This window comes from Vanellus vanellus (assembly GCF_965231255.1).
Source record: "Vanellus vanellus genome assembly, chromosome: Z".
Lineage (NCBI taxonomy): Eukaryota > Metazoa > Chordata > Aves > Charadriiformes > Charadriidae > Vanellus > Vanellus vanellus.
Window position 1 is genome coordinate 8,149,947 of NC_138908.1, and position 25,181 is coordinate 8,175,127.

The window sequence follows — 25,181 nt, forward strand, 5'->3', positions numbered from 1 at the left end:
AACAGGTTTTATCATTTCATTACCAATGCCATCTCTTCAGGGAAACGGAGCTTGTACAACTTAGTCTAATACACGCTGTCTTTATCCAGCTGTGTCGTATGACAGCAGGCATCTTGCATCGCCTCCCTTCAGAGATGACATGAACAAATCTCTAAGTGTGAACTAAAACTTTCTTTTGTGTGCTAATTTTTAGCTTGTGTGGAAATAAAATGGGCTTAAAGCAAACACACCACAAGGAGTTACAGAACTATTTTCAAAAATCCATTTACTGATAATACACATTCATCGGCTCTTTTTTTTTCCCTGGAGCTATGACAATTCTGGGTGTCAAGGAAAGAGGTGTGATGCTTTTTTTCCACAGTGTGTTTACCAAAGGATTTATGATAGAGAAGTTGAAGAACATTTTTATTCATGTTAGGCATGACTTTCCTTTCCATCTGATGAGGATATTCTGGCACTGTGTTGGTTAACACCGACCTTTGGAAGCACCTTTCTGATAATTGATACATTTCCAGATGTTCCACAACTCCTGGATCACATCAGCATTTGAGCAGTGTCACCACTAGCTCTCCTGAGATCACGGTCTGTTTTGTTGCTCAGGTTTTACTCTCTGAACAACACAGCTTGTTACGGCGTTTTGTATTATTACATACATTTAAACTAATACAATTTTCTTTTACAGGCTTTCTGACATACTTTCTGCAGGAAGTCAGCAACTACCAGTGCAGATTCATAACAAAGCTGCCAAGGGCAGAGCAGAATTCTGTGTCAAAGTCATAGGTGCTGCTCAGGCTCGGTGACCATGGCCATGTCACCTCAGTCCAACCACTTCGCTATGAGGCTGTCCTGCACACACTCTGGGGTAGCAGTAAAGCCCGATCCTGCTGTCCGCAGACATATGATTTGAGAATGTCAAAGCATACACAGGACCACCAGGGTCAAACGTCACTTCCCCGCAAGGAGCAGGTGACAGTAAAGAACCAAGAGCAGTTCGAAGCTGACATCATCATTTTGGAGAAGACAGAGTAAAAAAATGGTGGAGGAAGAGCAGGGAGAAAAGTACAGGCATTACTTTCACTCTCACAGAAAAGAGTAAATTGTATGCAGAACAATGGGATTTTCTGTTCATTTTCCACAGAGAATATTTTATGTTCCTCCTTCTTACACAACCTCAAATGGTGCCTCCTATGTCAAGCCGCATCCCCAGCAGCAATAGCTTTCTCAAGCTAACCTGAATAAACAAAGAGATTTTCAGTTCCTGAGGGAGATAATCTCTGAACAGGAAAACTTTCCCCTGACAGTAGCGTTGTTGCTATTCCACAATAAATCCTACGAAGCCTCAGCTCACGAAGTGCAAAACAGCATCCTGATCTTTCCTTTGCAGCAGGCTAATGGCCAAATGCTATTGATTTCCTGCCAGTTTGACAAAAATGTGCAGTCCATTAGGTCTTGAACTTGCCATACAATCAAAGAAACTTCTCTTTTAAATAAAGCTCTTCTTTCTACTATGTTTGTTTCACAACACTTTTCGTAACAAATTCCTGAAAAATCTAGGATGGCAAATAAAGCAGAGCAACCAAATCAGCTTCGCCTTGAATACAAACAGAATCATTTCAAAGGACGTTAAGGCACTTTTTTTTAGTGCTGCCAATACCAAGTTTTAGAAGTTATGATCTCTGCTATTCTACTGGAATTTCTCTAAATTATATTAATGATTCACATTTTCTAGTAATAGTAAAGCCTGAATGATCAAAGACATATTTGCATGGCCAATGCCAAAATTCAATTTGCTTTACATTTCTTTTTCCATTCGAACATAAATGTCTTGTCTTTAACTGAAATTCTTTTTCCTGTCAAACAAAATACAAATTGCTTCTTTTTTCTTTTAATTTAACCAAAATGGATCCTTTTTTTCAAAAGACAAACACAGAAAAACACCAACACATCTTCAAGCCATCAGTTTCAAGCAAAACATCTGAGAAACAGTTTATCACCAATAGCTGCATCTAAATACAAACAGTTCCTTTTGGTTTGTTTTGGGTTTTTTTTGTTTTGTTTTTAACTCATTGGAATGTATTGTGGGAAGACTATGCCAGAAATTCAATTTATGTTCTCTCATGTTTGGAGCTTTGTTGCCCACATGAATATTATCCTTTTCAAAGGCATAGAAACATACAGCAGTGTGTAAGTATTGAAAAGCTATCCAGTTTTGCCACTGATAGCAAGAAAAGAGGCATTCCCTGTGCTAAGGAAACTATAAAAGAATGTAATTTTGTGCACTAAGAGGCATACAAGGCCTAATGTCAAAATACAGTAGGAAATCAGCTATATGGCTTTTAGGTCAGTTAAAAACCTCACCCACTTTCTTACTGGAAACTTAACACATTTTTTCTGCAGCAATAGGCAAAATATTCTTTAAGTAACCTTTTCTTGAAGAATATTCCCAGTAGGAGGAAAAATACTGCTTACACCTTCTGCTTTGTTTTCACAGAATCACAGAATCACAGAATTTTCAGAGTTGGAAGGGACCTCTAGAGATCATCTAGTCCAACTCCCCTGCCAAAGCAGGAGTGCCCAGAGCACATCACTCAGGACTGCATCCAGGCGGGTCTTGAAAATCTCCAGGGAAGGGGACTCCACCACCTCCCTGGGCAGCCTGTGCCAGTGCTCTGTCACCCTCACCGTAAAGAAGTGTTTCCGTGTATTTGAATGGAACTTCCTGTGTTCCAACTTGTGCCCATTGCCCCTCGTCCTGTTACTTGGAACCACTGAAAAGAGCCTGGCTCCATCCTCCTTCAACCCACCATGTCGATACTTGTACACCAGAGTTGGGTAAGGACGGGGGGTTGGGAGTAGTAACAGGGCAAAAAAGCCACCTTTCTATCCAACAGGAAATTCTAATGTTTTGTCATACCAAGAATTACTTAGAAACATAAAATCAAAAGAAAACAAAAGCTTTTAGTACTTTGTGTTGAATCAACCAATTGTGATGGACCAACCAAAAAACCACTTGGTTTAAAGCCTGTTCCACACCAACCTATAGGTGCCTAAAGGGAATGATAATGCAGCTCCTACCCCACACAGGTGTACTGCTTATCCAAGCTATATTTCCACAATGGCTCTATGGTCATATGTCTTCCAGGACAAGAGGCTCTCGGCTGCAGTGGAAGCCGTGGTCAAGATATCCAAGAAAAGGTGAGAGGCACCACACTCATCTGCTTTGAGCCACCATAGCACTATAGACCAATGAAGTTTAATGCAACTCAATTCAAAACCAAACATCTCACCGTGGATCAGCAGATAATTTGATTTATGAAATCAAACCAGCCAAAAACTATATTGTCAATCACATGGAAAAAATACAGTAAATTCAATGAGGGTTTATCAGGTCTTTTGAAACTACTTTTTCCATGAAAAATAATTCTAACAAAAAGTTGAAGACCAGCATCCACAGAAACCCTCCCTGGATTCCTATCCTGCTTTCTTTCATTCTTACACTTCTATTTCTGACACCTCCTCTCTAACTTTCATAATGTTAAAAATTAAGAATCTCTTTGTTCTATCAGTTGCATAAAAATGGGATACTACTTCTACTGCAGAAGTTGTAGTAATTATGGAGATTGCCATCCTACTGCCTGACATGGTGTCAGAAAGATAACCTCATTCGGATTTCTTAAAGAGAAGAAAGAAATCCACAAAACAATCCTTGTCAAGTCCTTAAAATTGTAATTTCCAAAGATAAAACAATGCAAAAGTAGGTGCAGTGCTTTTGGAACCAAAGCTAGAAGTTTCAAAGTTCACATTTTGAGCACAATTGGGGAAACATTTGTTTTTATAGAGATGTTTGCAGTGCATTCTTGTATATACTGTCTTGTAGCATTATAATACTGTATTCCCATGTAAAAAAAGATGTGGCATAAAAACTGCATGAATTCACTTGCCTGCTGCAGAAACATAAAGGATGTAGCCAGCTGCAGTAAGGGAGAAAAATGAGAAAAGGGAGAATACTGTTCAACAAAATTCTAGCTTCAAAGTGACATTCCCATCACTGTCATCATCTACAGACAAATTTGCATCAAGAATTTTGTGAGCAAGTTCTGCGGGATCCAACCACACAGAACTGACCTAGAACACTACCACCCAAAGCAGAGGTGCCAGTCTGACTTTGGCAACTATTCTGGTACACTTCTTTGAGGGAATGCAACCTTTAATTATGCCTGAATTCCTCACTGCTTCAATACAGAGACAACAATCCTCATCAAGATACAGAACTAGAAGGCGAGTTTACTGTACAGAGCTGACAGTATGCTGCAGTCCACAACCCCAAGGTGTGTATGGAGCAGGAAGGATGCACAGAGAAGTCTGAGTGCAGACTGAGTGACCCAAGTCTTGTGTGAGCCCGGGAACAAGATGCTGTAAGCAAACAGTTCCAGTGTAAACTGTGACATGTGAAATCTCGTTTCACATCATCCACCTTTTTGCATCTTCCGTCTTTTCACATCTTTCATCTTTTGTATTCAAAATGCAATGAGTAAGCACGCAACCTAGTTTAACCTCAGTCAACAAGACCCAAGGGATCATTTTTATTCTGTTCCCACTCCCTTTCTTTACAACAAAACACTGTTGGCTCTATGAAGACAAGCTACAGTTCTCTCTCAAAAACTGCTGAGTAAAAACATTGTATGTAACAGTGTTAGAAAACAATTTCTGTATAAACAGAATATAGCAGGCACTTACATGTTGTGGTTATAGGTTTTGCTATCCTGGCTCAGATTAACTGCCTATCTATTATTCTGTCTGTGACCATAGCCACCTGTTAGTTCTTGAATGATTCGGAGAAAGGAGAAAGAACAAACTTCTGCTGAAAACAGGCAATAAAATTACCGAAACACAACTCTCAGTGCCTGCCATTAGTGGCTGCTTTCAGCAGCTGCTCTGTGATTGAGATGTAAGAGTTAGAATCATAGAATCATAGGGTTGGAAGGGACCTCTGGAAATCATCTAGTCCAACTCCCCTGCCAGAGCAGGGACACCTTAGAGCAGGTTGCACAGGAACGCGTCCAGGCGGGTTTTGAATATCTCCAGAGATGGAGACTCCACCACCTCCCTGGGCAGCCTGTGCCAGTGCTCTGCCACCCTCAAGGTAAAGAAGTTCCTCCTCATGTTTAGGTGGAACTTCCTATACTCAAGTTTGTGCCCGTTACCTCTTGTCCTGTCACTGGGCACCACCGAAAAGAGCCTGGCCCCATCCTCCTGGCACCCACCCTTTAAGTATTTATAAGCATGGATCAGGTTCCCCCTCAACCGTCTTTTTTCCAGACTAAAGAGACCCAATTCCCTCAGTCTTTCTTCATAAGAGAGGTGTTCCAGTCCCCTAATCATCTTGGTAGCCCTATGCTGCACCCTCTCCAGAAGTTCCCTGTCCTTCTTGACCTGGGGAGCCCAGAACTGGACACAGTACTCCAGGTGCGGCCTCACCAAGGCAGAGTAGAGGGGGAGGATGACCTCCCTTGACCTGCTGGCCACACTCTTCTTGATGCACCCCAGGATGCCATTGGCCTTCTTGGCCACCAGGGCACATTGCTGGCTCATGGTCATCCTGTTGTCCACCAGGACTCCCAGGTCTCTTTCTACAGAGCTGCTCTCCGGCAGGTCAGCCCCCAACCTGTACTGCTGCATGGGGTTATTCCTCCCCAGGTGCAGCACCCTACACTTGCCCTTATTGAATTTCATAAGATCCCTCTCCGCCCGACTCTCCAGCCTGTCCAGGTCTCTCTGTGTGGCGGCACAGCCTTCTGGTGTGTCGGCCACCCCTCCCAGCTTTGTATCATCAGCAAACTTGCTGCGGGTGCACTCTATCCCCTCATCCAAGTCGTTGATGAATATATTGAACAGGACTGGACCCAGTACTGACCCCTGAGGAACACCACTCGTCACTGACCTCCAACTAGACTCTGCGCCCCTAACCACAACCCTCTGAGCTCTGTCTTGCAACCAGTTTTCTATCCACCTTACTGTCCATTCATCTAACCCACTCATCTAAGCTTCCCTATGAGAATGCTGTGGGAGACTGTCAAACACCTTGCTGAAGTCAAGGTAGACTACATCTACCACTCTTCCCTCATCTATCCATCCAGTCACACCATCATAGAAGGCTATCAGATTAGTCAGGCATGATTTCCCCTTGGTGAATCCATGCTGAGTACTTCTGATAGCCTTCTCTTCCTCCACATGCCTTGAGATGACGCCCAGAACAAGCTGTTCCATCATCTTTCCAGGGATGGAGGTAAGGCTGACCGGCCTGTAGTTCCCTGGGTCCTCCTTCTTGCCCTTTTTGAAGACTGGAGTGACATTGGCTTTCCTCCAGTCCTCAGGCACCTCACCTGTTCTCCAGGACCTTCCAAAGATGGTGGAGAGTGGTCCAGCAATGACCTCTGCCAGCTCCCTCAGGTGTATCCCATCAGGGCCCATGGATTTGTGAATATCTAAGTGACCTAACTGGTCCCTCACTTGATCCTCCTCAACCCAGGGGAAGTCTTCCTCTTTCCCCGTAACTTTCTCCAAGGCCTGGGACTCCTGAGGGCTCAGCCGGGTAGTAAAGACCGACACAAAGAAGGCATTCAATAACTCCGCCTTCTCCGCATCCTCCGTCACCATGGCTCCTGTCTCATTCAACAGTGGGCCCACAGCTTCTCTGGTCTTCCTTTTGCCTCCAATATACCTGAAGAAGCCCTTCCTGTTGAGCTTGACACCCCTTGCCAGGTTGTTACTTTCCTTCTAACAGTTTTAAAAGAAAAGCATGTGGTATTACAAAACCCAGTATGTAAATGTTTCATTTGCACCACCAGTGCTGGAAGGAGAGGTATGTAGTTGTTTTTTTTTTCTTGCAGCACCACTAACCATGTTTACCTCTTAATCATTAAAAAGGCGATATTTTTCTATTACAGCAGCAGCTTGAATTGTTGGAAAAGTCAACATTAAAAGCAGTGTCACAACTCTCTCCATTTGTAAAGTTTGGTCTTTTAGATATTTCAAGTTACCACTGAGACCTATCTCTTGTAAATATTTATATCAGATCATTTTTTAAACTTCCACAACATAGGTACCAATCTATACCGTTGCTCCGGCTAAATGACTGCCATTTAGATTTGAAACACTGAAAGAGCAATTTATTCCTGTTCTTCTAAAGTACACAGCAAAGTAATCATAATGTCATTAAGCTAAAGCAGTTATAAAGCAGAGTTCTAACAAAACAAGCTGAAAGCGAGTTTGCAATATAACAAGGTGACAGATGTCCCAGTATAATTTGGGGCTTGCATGCAAGAAAACACCATGTCCTGCTAAGAAGGTCAGTAATCCAAAGGCAGCTATTTACATAGCTAGATGGAGAGTTGGGATGAAGACTTTCAAAGTGCCTCTGGAAAACACTGATCATACAGCACTATTGGCTCTACTAGAATAATTAAGAATAGCGGGTGTTTAACTCCTAATAATCTGTCCTCTTATTTAGCTGGCTAAAGTACGACTGCCGGGCTGAAATCTTATCTTCACTGAAATAGATGGCAAAACTTCAACTAAATGCAGAGGAATTTAGGGTCTTTAGATCTGACCCGGATTTCACTTACACCGAGGTTAAAATGGTATGATTCCAGTCAGCATCACCCATTATTTCTGCTTAGTCTTCCTGTTTCCTGCATTAATTCCCAAACAAGTTTCTAGACACTGAAAATCCATCACATGCTGAAGGTCCTACACAAAATAATTGTTCTCTTTGCTCAACCCCTTCCATGTACCAGCTCCACTCTATGTTGCCCTCATCTCAAAGGTTTCAAAATTACATGCATGCAGATTTGAGCAGTAAACCCGGAGCTAGTGGTTCACATCACACTGCAAAAACTAAAAAGAAACTGCCAAAACTTGACATTAATTATTTATTCAGGGTACAGAAGAAAAAACCCATTATTCAAAGGTACTAAAGATTTTATTTATTACCTCTGGAAAAAAGAAACCACAAAACATAAAACAAGTGCAAATACAGATCAATAGACATGTTTTATAATTATAATGCAATATACATGCACCTTAAAGAAAATAAATTTTGTATCTTACACCTCCTATAATAATTTTTTTCCATCATTGAATATCAGAGAAAATAAATACTACATGCTACATATTAGGATGACTCATAAAACAAATCAAAGAAATGAAAAAAATCATTTGGTGTCAATCTATGAAGATTTTTATAGACCAAAAAAATAATAGATTTTTTTTTTTATAGTGGGAAATCTTCCTAAGAGTCACCAAAGTGCCAGTCAATTTAGTAATTAAATGGCCATAGTGGCACAAAGCAAGCGTTCATCTAACCCATCTCCAGCACAGGCTAATAGCTGGTAGATAAACCAGAATATCTGAAGGGGATGAGCATCAGACCGTGCCCAACTGGGACATGCAACTGGGTTCACCACAGATGCCAAGTCATAAATCAATCAACAGTGGTGGTCTCAGCAACTTACAGAATCATAGAATTGTCGAGGTTGGAAGGGGCTTTTAAGATCATTGAGTACAACCATCAACCAAACACTGCCAAAACCACCACTAAACCATGTCCCTCAGCACCATGTCTACCTGTCTTTTAAATACCACCAGGGACAGTGGTTCAACCACTTCCCTGGGCAGCCTGTTCCAATGTTTGATAACCACTTCTGTGAAGAATTTCCGCAACTTCATCTCCTTCTGTCACTTAGCTGCCATATCATTCAGGACTTCCCAGACCAACGGGGCCTTGCTAGTCACACACCACAGCATCCTCAGAAGGACTACGTATGAGCAGCTTGTGGAGCAAGAAGCTGCTAGCATCTTGCTTGGCCACTCCTAGCCCATTACAACCCACACACGTTAGTACTGTTGAAGCATGGGAGGAATGCCAAATGCACTAGCTGAGCCGGTACTGGGTATAATTAAGACAGAGCAGTTTAAAACGCTTCTGCACACCCTCGTGCCCCTGCAGAAGGGCACACTGTTCCACTCTGCTGTGCAGAACACCAGAGCTTGGAAAAAACAACAACTGTTTATGGGGCACAGGCACAGTTCACACCACCGGTGTGGCAAAATCTTCTCTGTTGCTGACACAGCCTCGACCCCAAAGGCATCGAGAAAAAGAGCTCATTTCAGGTTAGCAGAGCATAAAATTCTTACAGCAGGTAATTGAAACAACAAAACCAAAAAAAAAGGATCTGGTCCCGAGGAGGCTACTTCAGTGTCACTACTTTCAGCTAGCATTGGTCCAAATTACCCAGATTCCTCACTATTCCCCTCGAAAAAAGCGCTTTGATGCTCATGTATTTAGATACACATGAATGACGACCTGAGGCTTTGGGCTCATATTACTAAAATTATGCTACATCTTTTGTCAGACTAGTAATGATTACTGTTAAGACTTTTAGCACTGAAGCTAATGAACTATTTTTGATGCAGGATCACCACCACTTCAATGTTTGTTTGCACACATAGGACTGTTATTCAGAACTGCAATGACACACAAAAGATTTTTCCAGTCAATTATGTGAATCACATACATTGCATAAAATTGAAATATGTCAGTTTTACAAACAATTATTTTCCCACACCTTGACTTAAACATACAAGATAGTTTCATAACAGAAAGGGGCATTGATTTTTAAGGTAAATACATTTTTCTGTATGTGCGTAAGATGCATTTAACCTTTATTTTATTGAAAAACACACAGAAAACCACATGCTAGCAGCTTTTCCCTTTAGCAGTGAGACTTTTATTTTGTGATTCCAGAAATTTTCACAGTGGACTTCTGCCAAATTTTGTTATATACTTTAAAAAATAGAAAATACTCAGAATAGCCATCTATAAAAGTAAATAAGCATTTATTGACACTGAATGAATGTGCAGGCAGTTAGTCACACAAAATCTAGTAATGTTATGACTAGTCTGCTACCTGAACTGGAATTACTTTAAGACTTATTTGATATACTGAACTTCAGTCATAAGTGTGACTAAAATGTAGGTGTACCATGTTATGTTAGTGGCAGCCAAATCTATAGTAAAAATAATAACTACATTTCAATTACAGTACAACATATTTTCTTAACATCTAAGTCACCTTTCCTCTACAAAAAGAAATAAAACAAATATAGCATCTTATGTCCAAAGCAAAGTTTTCTTGCCAGAGTAAGTGATACAAGGTAGCATAGAACAAGACTGTCTCTGAACACCTACAGGAAAGCTTTACAGCTGAAATCCAATGTAAATAAATAGGAAAAGAAGTACATGGTGAAAGACAATCTGTACATGCACAATAATAAGCCCTGAGCTGACTATGCACTAATTGGGCCTTGGGGCTGTAAAGGAAAACCTCAGGCCTGTGGCAAAATAGAAAATGGTCCTATGCCATAATATATATAAATGGCCAAAATGCATTTTCAGTGCTAGGTGCATCCTGGCTTCATGCCACCAAGCTGAGTGGTACAGTTGAGTCACTTGAGGGAAGGGATGCCATCCAGAGGGACCTGGACAGGCTGGAGGAGTGGGCCCATGTGAACCTCATGCAGTTCAACAAGTCCAAGTGTAAGGTCCTGCACCTGGGTCAGAGCAACCCCTGGTACCTACACAGGCTGGGGGATGAAGGGATGGAGAGCAGCAATGTGGAGAAGGACTTGGAGGAACAGGTGGATAAAAGTTGGACATGGGCCAGCAATGTGCAATCACAGCCCAGAAAGACAACCATATCCTGGGATGCATCGGAAGAAGCGTAGCCAGCAGGTCAAAGGAGGTGATTCTGCCCCTCTACCCCACTCTTGTGAGACCCCACCTGGAGTACTGTGTCCAGCCCTGGAGCCCTCAACACAGGAAAGACCTGGACCTGTTGGAGTGGGTCCGGAGGAGGGCCACAAAAATGATCAGAGGGCTGGAGCACCTCTCCTATGAGGACAGGCTGAGAGAGTTGGGGTTGTTCAGCCTGGAGAAGAGAAGACTCCAGAGAGACCTTATTGTGGCCTTTCAATATATAAAGGGGAATTATAAGAAAGATGGAGAAAGACATTTTACCAAGGCCTGTAGTGATAGGACAAGGGGCGATGGCTATAAACCGATAGGGCAGATTTAGATTGGACTTAGGAAGACATATTTATGATGAGGGTGGTGAAACACTGGAACAGGTTGCCCAGAGAAGTTCTAGATGCCCCATTCTGGAAGTGTTCAGGTTCAGTGTTCAGGTTGGATGGGGCTTGGAGCAACATGGTCTAGTGGAAGGTGTTCCTGCCCATGGCAGGGAGTTTGGACTAGATGATCTTCCAAGGTCCCTTCCAACCCAAACCATTCTATGATTCTATGATTCTCCATCTGAGAAAGGAGAGGCAGAATTCCAGTTCCAGAGTTCCAGACAATGGCAATGAAACAAACTGAAAGGTGTAGAATGGTTCCTATGTACAATTATGGTTATACATGCTGGAATTCTTCACTCTGGAAGAAAATGGAAGGGGGAAAGATGAGAGAACCTATTGTGAGAAACCCATCCAGATAAGTCAGTGGAAAGGCTCTCCAGATCACCTTTCAGTCTGAGAATGGTGCCTACAGGAGTAGGACACTTTGCTATGGGAAGCAGGGAAGAGCATTTTGGGATTGTACAAGAATTGTTACGGGATGACTACACAAGGAACCAAAGGCAGGGAAAGGGATGAGTAAGCATGGGAAAACAAAGGAATAAGCTGATAAAAGGGGCCAGTCTGGCCACTACATCTGCCTGTCCGTTCCCTGTGCTTGACCACCACAGTGTCTCCTGGTTTTGCCTTAAACTCCATTTCTAACTATCTAAACTCCATTTCTAACTAGGTGACTTTGAATCTGTGTGCATGTGTGTGTATGGAGCTCTAAGGACTATCAACTGGATGATGGACCACAGGTCACAAGGGTTCATGTGTCTGGGCTGCCAGCAATGGTATTGAATGTGACTGCTAGTGAATATCAAGCCACACCAGCCAGTGAAGAGAAGTCACCTGGCAGCCAGCTATCAATACAGAAGTAAGTCTGGGCTGGACAGGTGAGTCTCTGTGAATGAGACAAGTGGACAGGTTAAGATATTGTAGGGGCCAGAAGGTCCAGGCCAACTACTGGTTGGGCCATAAAGTCTGGGGGTCTGTGGAGAGACCTGCTTGGGAGTGTCTATGTTTCTATGCATGAGCTAACTGGAAGAAAGTGAGACACTGGAACAGGTTGCCCAGGGAAGCTGTGGATGCCCCATCCCTGGAGGTGTTCAAGGTCAGGTTGGATGGGCTTTTAGCAACCTGGTCTAGTGGGAGGTGTCCCTGACCATGGCAAGGGGGTTGGAACTAGATGATATTCAAGGTGCTTTCCAACCCAAACTATACTGTGATTCTGTGGTTATATGAAATAGGATCCAAGAGCCAACCACTGGAGGAACTGTATCTAGGCCACTTTCTGAAGCATTCATATTGTAAAAATGTATAATTTCCTACTAACAGACCTTCATCTTGATTAGCCAGAGTGGGAAATAGGATAAGGCCACGGGTACTGTTTGTGTTTGCATCAGTGCTGAGCATTCGTGTTGATTCGAGTGTACTGAACACCCGAGTTTTGTGCGTGTGCTGCTGCATGAGGCTATATGCCTTGATATTGGTCAGACATGTCAGGAGGTTCATCAGCCCTGAGCAGTGCAACATTAAAGTGCCAATGAAAAGGTATTTCTTTATGACAACGTGTAGTGAGCCTTCAAACCACTTGCAACAGCCACTGTAGACTTTAGAAGAAAGTATGTGTGGATTCAAAAAGGCATTTCGCAAAGTGTGAGAAGAAAAATGGCTATTGACTGCTAAGACAGGAACTTCAGCTCAGGGTATCAGGACTGCAAGTTGCTAGAGCCTGAGACAGCATTTGTGGAAAGCATCACACACGCCCCGTTACCATACACTTATCCAGCCGTCAGGTGTCGACATGACAAGAGAGTGGAAATCAGGCTTAATGAACTTCTGATCTATGGTGGTCAAGCTTACATTGACATAATGGATACTTGACTCTTGCTACTGTTACAAGAATGAAGCTAGCATTCTGTAAAACGAATTATGTAACAATTATGAATGGCATGTAATTAAGTCTGATTGAGAGCACAGGGTTGATAATTGAAGTGTGTGCCATCTCCTCAGAAGTTGTCTAGTGCTCTCAGGTCCTAAACATTTTTTAAAAGGTACTCTATGCACCGTAATGACAAATCTCCTCGTCCACAGACCTAAACCAAGCAGGCGGTGTTTTGCCTTGAGCCATGTAAACACAATCGAGCTGCATAGCTTTGTTGGCATTTTTGACCTCACTCATCTTTCAGGCTACGAAGTCAAGATGTAAACACTATCTGGTAACAATAAATTGCACCACATGACATCATTACAGAAACATGGCAATCCCTTTCATTTATTACAACAAAAAAACCTCTAAAATTAAAGGTCTCTAGCCATATGCAACCCTCAGCATTTAAAGACCCTCCAATAAATTGCAAGTAAGTAAGTACCCTAATGGCCTGGATATCAACACTGTCTCAAGAAAACACCAAGGGTTCACACTGAACAAAGAGGAGGCAGCAGCATTTCTCCACATCAAGACAAGGGTACATCACTACAATACAGGAAATCAGAACAGGGACCTCAAAGATTTATTATTTATTGTGAAATGTTTAGCTAGGTAAGAGTGCCATAACTGTCAGTTATCTAATGTTCTGCAACCATCAGAACAACTCTGACAGGCAAGGCACCAGACATCAGTTTCCAGATCTGAGTGTAGGTGTGTGACTAGGAAACCAATTCTAATGCAAGTTTTCAAGACTTTTTTTTTTTTTTAATACATTAGATGATAGAATATACTTAAAGCAATGATATTATTCTTGCTGGCTGTCAACTGACTCTGGAAAACCTCGGCTTGCAAGTAATGTGGCTAACACTATAGGAGATGTGCAAGCATTATTTTTAAAACACAACATGTGTTAGGGATAGAAAACTTATGTATTAATTTAAAAAACACTGAGCAACTTTGAGTGTGTGATGGGTGCCAAGCACAAGAAGTAGGAATTATTACTACCACATTTAGAAGTCTCTGACAACAGGAGTTATGTAGGCAAAACTTCATAAAATACATTTAATGAAGAACATTTCATGAAGTACATTTCAGGAGAGCAAGAAGGAGCTCCTCGAGGTGATGAGAGAGTGTTAAGAGGGTTTACTTTGGAAACTATAACTTAGGAAGTTTTCAAAACTTTGGGGTTTACTTCCATGCTCTAAATATTAATATATTTAATTACACTAAATATATTACCTTTAATGAAATATTTAATAATATGCAGAATAAGATGTTTTTAAAACACTTGAATTCACCTACAGACCCCAGTATGTCCCAGCTTCAGAAACAACTTAAAGCGAGTGTTGGCAAATGTTTCCAAAAATTAAGCCAATGTTGCTTAACGAGTACATAAGAACAATTAATTCAGCATAAGTTTTTAAAACAAGTATTTCAAGTGCTAAGTTTAAGGACATCCTCAGAGTAGTCTTCAGTAACAACATCAACAACAAAAGAAAGTGCATCTCTCCATGCTTCTACGTCCACATTGCATATTTTGTTTCACTGATCACGAGGACTTTTGCTGTCTGCTCTGTGTTTATTACGCTAACAGGTGCCAACACTTCCATTTAATCCAATCTGGAATGTCTGCTGTATCTTACTGTGCCTTCCTGTGTCTATGTATGGTAAGCTAAGCATGCCTAGCTCTAAGACGCCCACAGTTACACGGCTTTGGCTCCTCCACGTACAAGCAGTATCTTCTAATTTAGCTCCTCTGCGTATTTAACACAGGGCACTGAAATTGATTAAGGCTTTCTATGTAGCCAAATGGCTGCTACAGGTTGAAATGAATCAAACCTGCTAAATAAATTTGCTGTTACAATCTCACAGGAAGAGGTTATTTGCTAGAGGTACTCGGATATTTTGGATGACATATATACAAACAACGTTGTCCCCACACCCACCCCGCCCAGGAACAGGGATGAACTCACAGGTTGCCCAACGCAACGATAACATCAAAGCAGCATCGGGGTAGCTGACCAACACATGAATCTATTCATCGCAGAACAGTTTACAATAGGGCATGTTTTCTCAGTTACTTGGAGAGGATAGCTTTAGGAACAGCTAATGTCATCTGCATAATAAAAACCTGCAGTTACTCTTGCCTGGCAAAGAGGACTTTATTAAGACAGTGAGAGTTCAAAGATTTCCAGTTCAGCTGCCTGATGGAGGAAAAGGCGCAGACAAGGAAAGAGAAGAGGAATTGAGACTTTTTAGTGCTAGTCTTGATTTTCTGGTTTTTATAGTCTACTGACAGCTGTAACTATAAAAATTTGTTCTATGATACAACTTTTGTTCACCATAAACACCAAAACCAGATATGCCCAACCTCAGTGACAAAACGCGTTTTAAGTACCTCAATAAACTCGTTGCTCCCTTTTAAGTCCTTAATTTTAAAAAAAAAATAAAATCCAAGAAATGATGTTATGTCATACCCTGTTGTGCCACATTGTAATCCCAAAGTTAAAAACCAGAGAGGGCGCCAACAATCCTAGGCTGAAACTTTCCATATTTCTAACTTAGTAGCCTTGTGCTTTTTTCAAATAGTTCATGGAAAACTGCTGGTGTTTTAAGCAGATTTGACATACTTCAGTATTCCAAATAATGACTAAGAATTAACATACACTGACATTCTCACAACACGAGTAACCCATAATAAAAGGTGCAGGTTATACATACAATACATGCAGAACTGGACACTGTTAGTGATGTAAGTATTACCCAGTGATAATTAAACAATTTGCTGCAGCTACATTCAGGGTTTTTTAAGAGGGTAAGGGGGGCAGCCTGATTCTGATAAGCATTTTTAATCAAACAAGTCAATTACATTTGAATACACTTCTTTGGAAGCTCCCAAAACTTTCTTCCAAATATGTTTTCCATTAATTGTCCACATTTCCCACAGCACTCCACCCCGCTCATATCCTTCCTGACCTGGGTTACTTAAAAATAACCTTCAATCAAGAAAGAACATCAGGAAATATAAATGGAAATGCCAGCTGATCAACCCCTAATAAAAGGTACATGGTGTTAAAGCAGATCAGGCACCTGGTCCCACTCGATATATTTAGAAGAGTCTAAACTCAGAAGTCACTTAGTTTAAATAATCCACTCCCGTGAAATTATATTAGATATACACATGGTAAAGGAGAGATGCTTATTTCTATGCTTTTGATGTAAGAATCACCACTCACGCATTTTTATAAAAGTAAGTGGAATAGGAATAAACCCTTGCAATGCTTAGCTTTGCTTGGGGGTGTTCCAGTTTTATACATTATGCAGCTTCACTATCAAACAGGTATTCCTCAAATATATCCGGGGTGGGGGGGAGGCTGAAGATTAAAAAAGAAGAAAAAGCCACCTGAATAAACAGTACAGCCAAGTAAAGGATAACAGGAAACTCGGGGGAAAAAAAGGGTAACGAAAAGAGATACACACTAGCCCTTCTGACAGTTTCTTGAATATACTGAAGCTTAACAACCACTTTCCCCTCCTCCCTTCTGTCTCTACAATAAATACAGCCTGAAGAAGATCCAAAGTTATGTTACATTTCCCAGGGCAGAAAAACTAAGTATTTTGTAAATATTACTACTGCTCAGCACAAGGAGAAAACAAAAGCAGAAATTGCTGAATTATGGATATATTCCAAGTACCTCAAGCAAAGGAAAAAAAGGTTTCAGCTTTAGTTAGCAACAGCTATATCACATTCTGCTCATTAGCGCAAAAAGTTTAAAGTTAAGCTTATTCTAGTTGCACAACTTTTTCCTGCTACAATTGAAACGTTTGCCAAACCAGAATGACTACTTCAAATTTAAATCAGATGCGAAATGATTAAAAACAAAACAACCTTTCTTACTCCCCCAGGAAACAGAAAAGAAATGAAGTAGAAAATACACGCCACATATATGCTGCACTAATGTGTGCAAAAAGAAATAAAAGTACAACACAAGCACAAAAAGACAGAAAAAAAATTCATCTTTTTACTTCTCAGAAAACTCTTAGAAATTCTGAATTCAGATTTTTATTATGGTTTGCAGTAAAGCATCAGCTAAGATGCTGAGCCAATAGTAAATTCCTTCCAGAGAAAGAAAAGTAAGACTGAACACTGTACAGCAACTTAAAACAATGTCCTGTCATATATATTTCTTTTCACCCATGATTTTGCTTCCTGACAAGAGAGAGGAAAATGTAAAAAAGCAAAGTGGGAAGCCTTGTGGTTTCTCCTACCAAAAAAAAAAAAATCCTACTACTTGGGCCAACAGTTTTGTCTTAGAACTAAATGTCCTGCCTGGGTGAAGGATGGACATCATCTTTTTCTTGTCCTCTGAGCCTGGTCATTCAGCCAGTTTTCAAACCGCATCACTGCCCACTTATCCAGCCCATACTCTGTCAGCTGTCTACAATGAGGATGTTATGGGAGACGGCATCAAAGACTTTGCTAAAGTTGAGTCTACTGCTTTTCCCCTTGTCCACCAAGTCAGTCACCTCATTATGGAAGGCTATCAGGTTGGTCAAGAATGATTTCCCCTTTGTAAATCCATGCTGACCACTCCCAATCACCTTCTTGTCCTCATGTGTGAGGAAATGCTTTCCAGGATTATTTTCTTCATCACCTTCCCAGGGACTATGGTGAGACTGACTGGCCTGTACTTCCATGGATCTTCCTTTTTGCCCTCCTTGAAGATAGGAGTGATACCTGCTCTCTTTCAGTCTTCAGGAAGTGATAGGATGCTCACTCAAGCAAAAAGTTTGGATACCACTGGACTGCATTAAGACATCATTAAAGACTATGGATGGATTCAAAGTCAAAGAGACTTGTGTTCCTGACTTAATCAAGAATTTAGAAAATTTTGAATTTTTAAATTGAACCGGAGTAATTTATAGAAAAGAAAATCTATTTTTACTGTATGTAACTGCCAAATAGAGACATTATAGTAAGGAGGCAAAGTCCAAACATCTAAACATATTAGGAAGGATGAAAAAAAAAAAAATTAAAAAAGATGAGATGACTTAGATGCTGCATGTTTTTGCTGTTCTTACTCAACAAATTTCACACTCTACCACAGAGGTCAAAATCAACATTAGAGATAAAAAGCAGAACTGCTTTCAAAATTACTTGGAATTGCTGTGTGACCTTTGCAAAGCAAATCATTAGAGCTCCTTTTGGACATCCAGCTTATTCTACAAGCCATCTAAAGCAGACCCAACATTTACTGTTACACTTGTCATATAGCCAACTCATTAGGTCTCCACTCAAGTTCTTACACACTCCCTACACCCTAGAGATCTAGTCCCTGACCAAGAAAATTCGAGGTATGGAAATCTGGCAATAGCAAGACCAAGTAGCCAAGACATGAGTTAAAGAAAGTGGCTGAATCACAAAGTGTATTGTGGTCACAAGAGTGTCCACTATGGGAAGCAATCCCAAAAGCATGAGACAGGTACAAAGCCACTTGAAGGCAAACACCCAAGGACTCCCAGTGAGATTACAACTACCACAGCTGTACTCTCTCCAGTATAATCCACACCTTGCAGTGCACTCTCTACAACAGCTCTTTGGGGCTCGCACCACAGTACTTTCTTCCAAGCTTGTTGCACGGAAGCTGAGTAAAGCACATGACCTCTTTTGTTTTTTAAGTAACCTCCTGTGTACTGCACCACTGTCAGGATAAGAAGAGTTGGTTGCTTACACTTCTCTGTGCACTTTGAAAACAACAGTAGAAAGTCAGGAACTCTCAGCACACCACAAAATAAAATGTTGTTGCCCTGGAAGCTACTGACACCGTTACACAAGTAGGTCACTATGCATGGGAGAAGCTGTGAGAAAGGACACAAGAGATGAAGTAAGTCTTACAAAGTTACTTGGTTTTGTTTGTGTGTTCCCTCTTGCTAGCACACTAAGCAATTTTCTAGTATGATCTGACCAAGAGGAGCACAGAGACCAAGCAAACTCATAGTGTTCCCAGCACTGCACACGGGGCAGCTCAGAAGCACTGCATTAACATCGGTGGGGCAGAAACCAGACCAGGAAGACAAAACAGAGGCAGTTTGAAATTTACACAGGGAATGGAAAGACTCAAAGAAGAGGACACCAGGAAGGTGAAGCACATGTGTGTACAATCATATAATATTAGCCTAGCAATGAATTTCAATGATTAGGAAAATCGCAAGTCTTGACGGAGAAGAAACATCCTTCTAGGATAAGACATTTTAAGAGTACCTGCTAAAATTACAATAACTTATTCACACACACACAAAAATATTAGAAAGAAACTTTCCAATTTCAGCTAAGTGCATCAAAACCAAACTGCCTGAAACAGTAAAATGTACAGCCGAGGTCAATGGGAACAGAGAGGGCATTTTGCCTGGAAGGACAAATCTGCAAGGCGTACCCAACAGATCCCAGCGGCAGAGGGAAACAAAGTCATGAATTACAAGAGGAATATCCCAGCTGTAGGTTTCAGGATTAGGCACTTCTCAGGTCTTACCACGTGTTTTTCGTGTGTGCAGAAACATGCACACGATACCTTATGACTAACTTGGTAACCACGTCTGCGTTCACCCATTAAGCTGCAGATGAACACCCTAAAATACTGCAAGGATAAACAAATATCCCCCTGCAGATGGTGCTACCCATATGCTAGCATATGGGAAGCACTATTAGGCCTGTTTTACTACCGCAGAAGTAAAGCAGTCAAGAAACTGATTCACCAGGAGGCCACAGGCAGTGAGGGGCTCAGGAAGCAAAGGCACCCAGGACGTACATAAGCCAAATAACCATCCTTCTACTCCGTATCACCCAGCCTATGAACACACGTAAGACATACACGCATTCAGATGTCTTCAAAAACGTAAAAATAAAGCAAAGAATCGAAGAGGTATTTGCAGAAAGTCAATGGTCTTTAAGAAAGCCTATTTAAAATCAGAGCTGGGAAGACTCTTTTTTTTTTTCTCCCCCTCTCCCCCATGAAAGCTACATCTATCTATTTATTTATTTCACATGGAACCACTTGGCATTACTCTAAATTGTCAAGTACATCTGAGTGGCTGCCTTTACTTCGTTCACTTTGCTGGCGTGCAGCCAAGCTATCTGCTGCTAAGCTACAAGAACACAGCGCAGCATTCAGGGAAGAGCATCTCCCTTTAAAGCATTTTAATATTAGTATATGTGGTGCAGACATGACTTCTCTGTAGGTCTGCAGCAATTTTCATACTGCTGATGACAGAGCTCTCTCTCAGGTCGCTGCACATTTTGGACCGTATAACACTGGACACCAGCTAGCTAGGCTTTCCCTCAGGCCACCAAGTAATGCACTTATGAAACTTCCATCTGCAGCAGGCAGCAAAAATATGAGAAAAACCCTAGTCTAGGGCCTGCAAGGTTACACCTATTACAGTAATAAATCTGCACCAAAATGACCTGTCTCTGGTTGTTTCCGTAACATAAACCACGTGGGTCAAAAAGCTTCATTTTTTTACATGTGCTTCTGCTTCAATTTCATGCTGGGTTTTATTTTTATTTTTTGAAGTTGTTTTTGTTTTCAGGTTTTGGCATTAGATTACAGAGCCAGGTACACAGAGGTTAGGAGAAGTGCCACCTTTGAGGCTGCCTTGTGTGTTGTTAATTTAGTCCCATGTGTGCAAGCATAATGATTGCAGTCCTTTATTACACGTTTCTTCTTTCAGGAGATCCCAGTTCAGTCCCCACGTAGAAGTGAGACATGATTTCATATTTTGCTTTACTTTGATTCTTGAATTCACATCTCCCTGATTTATCTATTGCACACTAGTCACCAGAGTTCTGAAACTTCTTATGTGATATCCTATGACACTTTTCGTGACATCATTCAGATACTTCCTTGGAATTAACACTTTTTTTTTTTTTTTTTTTTTTTTTTTTTCACAACAGCCAGTGGGGTAAGAAGGAATTACTGCAAATATGGTCAGCACAAAACCCAGCAGTTTCAGATGCAACTTAGTTTGAATGCCTGATCTGAAAAAATATCAGCCTTTGGTATTTAAAGGGCACTTTTATTCGTTTTAACTGCTCCTTTCACCAAGATCAGTTCTACCTTTGCGTGCCTAGCTCTTGTGCCAAGCTGGGTCCCCAAAATAGGGAACGATTAATTACTGTAAAACACCTTGTGGATGTAATTTGTCCCATTTTTCACAGAGATCCTAGGCAAAAGACAAAATCCAGTCCCCACAGGTGGTGCTCTGATTTTACCATGAAATCACCTTTCCTTTCCTGCAGCCTCATGCTCAGAAGGGGAGGGGGGGAAGAGGAGGGGAACAGAAAAGCCCTATAGAAAATGACCTGCCTTTATGATATTAATCACAATTCTTCTTTTGAATACTTTATGAGAAAGGAGTCCCAGTAAATACAGATATCTCCTGAAACTGCAGAGCACACCACAACACAGAAGAAAGCGTGACTGCTGGGCTGCTCAAGAAGCCTTGGCTCTGTCCTTCTCTGGCTGCTGGGTGCTGGCTGGTATCCTCCTGTGGGATAACCACTAGAGGGAGAAGGCACGTACCTCTCCGGCAGGCATATCGCTTTGCCTGTGCTGTCACGAAAATACTGAGATTTCTGGAATCTGGAAGTCGGGAAGATTCAGACTCTGGAAGCACCGATTCATCGGGATCTTCTACCTGTCACTGCTCCTCAGCTCACTTGGTATTCCCTTCAGTCATTGTATACTTCTTGGGGCAAGAAAGTTACAAGCCAAAGACCTCACAGTCACAAAAACAACAAATAGACTCTGCAAGTTGCATTTATAAGGCTGAATACCATCCCAGGAGCCCCATTTGCCTGATGTTCCTGGCCAAACCCTAAGAATAGGTACGAACACTCACACTATCAAATGTAATAGCAGTTATTATCACGTCAGTGGCATTTAGTACTGTTCTTCCCTTCGTCTGTGCACACAAATATCTGCATGACTAGTGGTGATATTGCACAGGTATCCATCCTCCACAGGATCCCTCCACTCTTCTGTCAGCCTTTCTACCATCTTTCTCTTAAGAAAGCTTTGCAGCTGGCCCACGACTTTTAAATTCTCCCCAACAGATTGATTAGAAAGAAGTATTTTTACTATGACTCTAAAATTGTTCTGTGAGTGCCAAATGGAAGAGAGTATGACTAGTGCAAAAGAAGGTTGCAATTTTCTTGTTATGCCTGAGCATCCATGAATGAATGGGGTTAAAAAAGAAGTCCCGATTTCATTCTGGAGAACATCAGAGAGATTCTGTCAAAGTCTTTGAACATGATCGCCACAATTCCAGAGAAGAACATAAAATCTTTGGCATTTGCTGAAACAGGGGAAACAACTTGTGTAAGGGAGAAGAAGTGAACAGAAAGCAGGAAGAAAAAGAACCAGTGGTCTCCTGCAATCATCCTAAACTTCCACCGTGCGGGGATCTAGCACATATTTAAAACATCAAACACAAAACAGCAATACAGCAGTATGTTTTAGGACCCAGCACGGTACATTTCAGAACTTTGTCTACAGCCATGAACACTCAGATCTCATGGCTGGCTGGGTGAAAAACCAGTAGATATTCCCCATGACAGCAACAGAACAGGTTATCTGAGGTGCCGGGGACACATGTGAGCCAGATGTCTGCATTCAACAGTCAACTGAGTCACCACACTCGGTGGGGTCTGTTCGGCTTAACAAATGTAGACAGCTAATTTAGGATGGGGTGACTAATTCCCTAGATTTCACTGACTGTGCTTGCTAGGACTCCACTCTCTGCAATAGTGTGGGGCACCTAAAGTTGCATGACCAGCATCCTACTATGCATTCCACTACTGCAAGTATATAGGCATTTACAGGAAGTTTATAATTTATTCAAAGAATAAAATGTATTCAAAGAATTATAAATTTAAAAAAAAAAAAACCAAACAAAAAACAATGTAACAAGCTTGCAGAGCTCTAAAGATTGCAATGGACACACTGTATTGCAATGGAAATCTTGCAGTAATTGAGCAACTTGAACCAGGCTAGGTCAAAACTGCAGAATGATTGAGCCGCAGATAATCATAGCCTCATAGAATCGTCTAGGTTGGAAGGGACCTTTAAATTTCTGTTACTCAGCCATAATACCACAGTGAAAAACTCAAAAGGCAAAAAATGGATAAAAGTCACTGTTCCACAGTGCCATAAGAAGAAAGGGGAGAACTATAACAAGGAGACAGCAGGTAATCCCAGATTATTTTCAATAATTACAGTATTTAACTCTTAAAACACAATCAGTTTTTTCAAAAGAAGCAGTGGAACTAATTCAAGCTTCCACAATAAAATCTTTCCACTGTAAAACAGTGGAAGTAAGATCACTTATGACAATATAGCTCAGTTCCGAACTGGTACTTTATAAAGACTTCCTAATAAAACTCAACTAGTTCTGAGCTCACAGAAAATACAATAGAGATATTGAAATGGCTGGATTGAATTGGGGAAGCCTCTGCTTCTATATATACTGATTCTGTATCTCAAACAGAAAACCTTATGGGATTGGTAAGTCAAAAAAACATTGGAAGCTAGATTGTAAGCATATGTTCCTAGACATCTAGTGCAGAGGCACCGTTCTAAAAAAACCCCTCTCCCTCAATCAATCTTCAGCATCAGTAATGGCTGGTAGACAGAAAAATCTGAAAAGAGGTACTATGTGGAATCTCGTTTTCCTTCAACTGTGTGAACAGGCGGATGACACCGTCTTTCTGAATTGCTGTGGCTGATTAACAATCAGGCAACAAACAAACCTCATCATTGTTTTCAACCCAGACAAAATCTACCCACACCTTCCCCAGCAGATCCATGAGAGAGTACCTACATGTGGCCAGTCCATCACCGCTTGAGGAAGTGCAAAGTGAGAATAGGTATAACATTCACACTGAAAAACGGGTTAGCCTTGCCTCCGACTCCGCAGGAGACGCGGTACCAAACTTGCTCTGAAGCAGTGAATCTTGAGAAGTGTGCTCCTGCTAGCTGCAAAATCTGTTGCTAAGAATGGCAAAAAGCAGTGGATTGATATTTTCAGACCTCGCTTTCCTCACCAGCTGCGTGAGGTCTGTGCTAATGATTTACTGCACTGCCGGCGTTCTTTTTCGTGTGAATCTGCTCCTCTATTTGTGGAAGTCACACAGTGGGACACTCCCTAGAGTGCCCTGCTTGCAATGCAGGTAGAAGGTCCTGCAGCAATCAGCTCCCTAGATGTGCACTATGCACTACCAGGTGGGTTGGACATCATCGTTGCTCAAGCTGCAATATGGACATAAATGCCAGGAAACCACAACAGGCTGCACCAAAACGTGTCGCATCCCTTCCCTCTTTGCAAAAACTACTCAGTAACACAGAAATACTGCAAGCGATACACACAAGGCTGGTAATTATAACATACATGGCCAAATTGAGCAACCGTTGCGCACGCAGAGTCTTAGGATGGAAAATCCTCAGCAAGCGCATCATAAAAAAAATGCTGCTGTATTACTAATGATGACATTGTAACACATAATATATGAATACATAAAGACCGATAATGTTGCCAGATTACTACAGAAACAGAAGCAGCTCTGCCTGGATTTTCTGTTCAGGTACACAGTGAGAAATTAAAACAGGTAGCACGTGACCAGAAAACAGGGTACGTGCCTTACCCATCTGCTTAGATGATGATGAAGAAGAAAAAATACCAAATCTATTTTAAACGTTAAATAAAGGCAAATTAAGATAAATGGAGTATAACTATTCAGTCAATTAGGGACTGAGTTGCTATTTTTGTGCTGAGAATTTTTTGTTTTCTACAAATTTCGTCTTATGTTTGAGGAACTAAATGGATCGAGCAAAATCAATGCAACTCTGCCAACAAAGGAGGCAATACAAAAGAAGCAGTAGCATTGACTATAAGACTGGTGGGAGAATAAAATTCATGTTAAACTGTTATGATACTTTGTTTCAAATATAATTTGAGTATTCACATCATTGTTGTGAGTTACGTTGCTGTACGTAGGTTCTGGTCACTTTGCACAGCATTC

General features: G+C 41.3%; 1 protein-coding gene across 1 annotated transcript in view; it reads right to left on the bottom strand.

Annotated features, from left to right (window-relative positions):
* Positions 1 to 25,181, bottom strand: part of RASGRF2 (Ras protein specific guanine nucleotide releasing factor 2) — a gene marked incomplete at both ends in the record, with an annotated part of 128,115 nt that overhangs the window by 96,819 nt on the left and 6,115 nt on the right. The gene's annotated exons all lie outside the window — the stretch shown is intronic.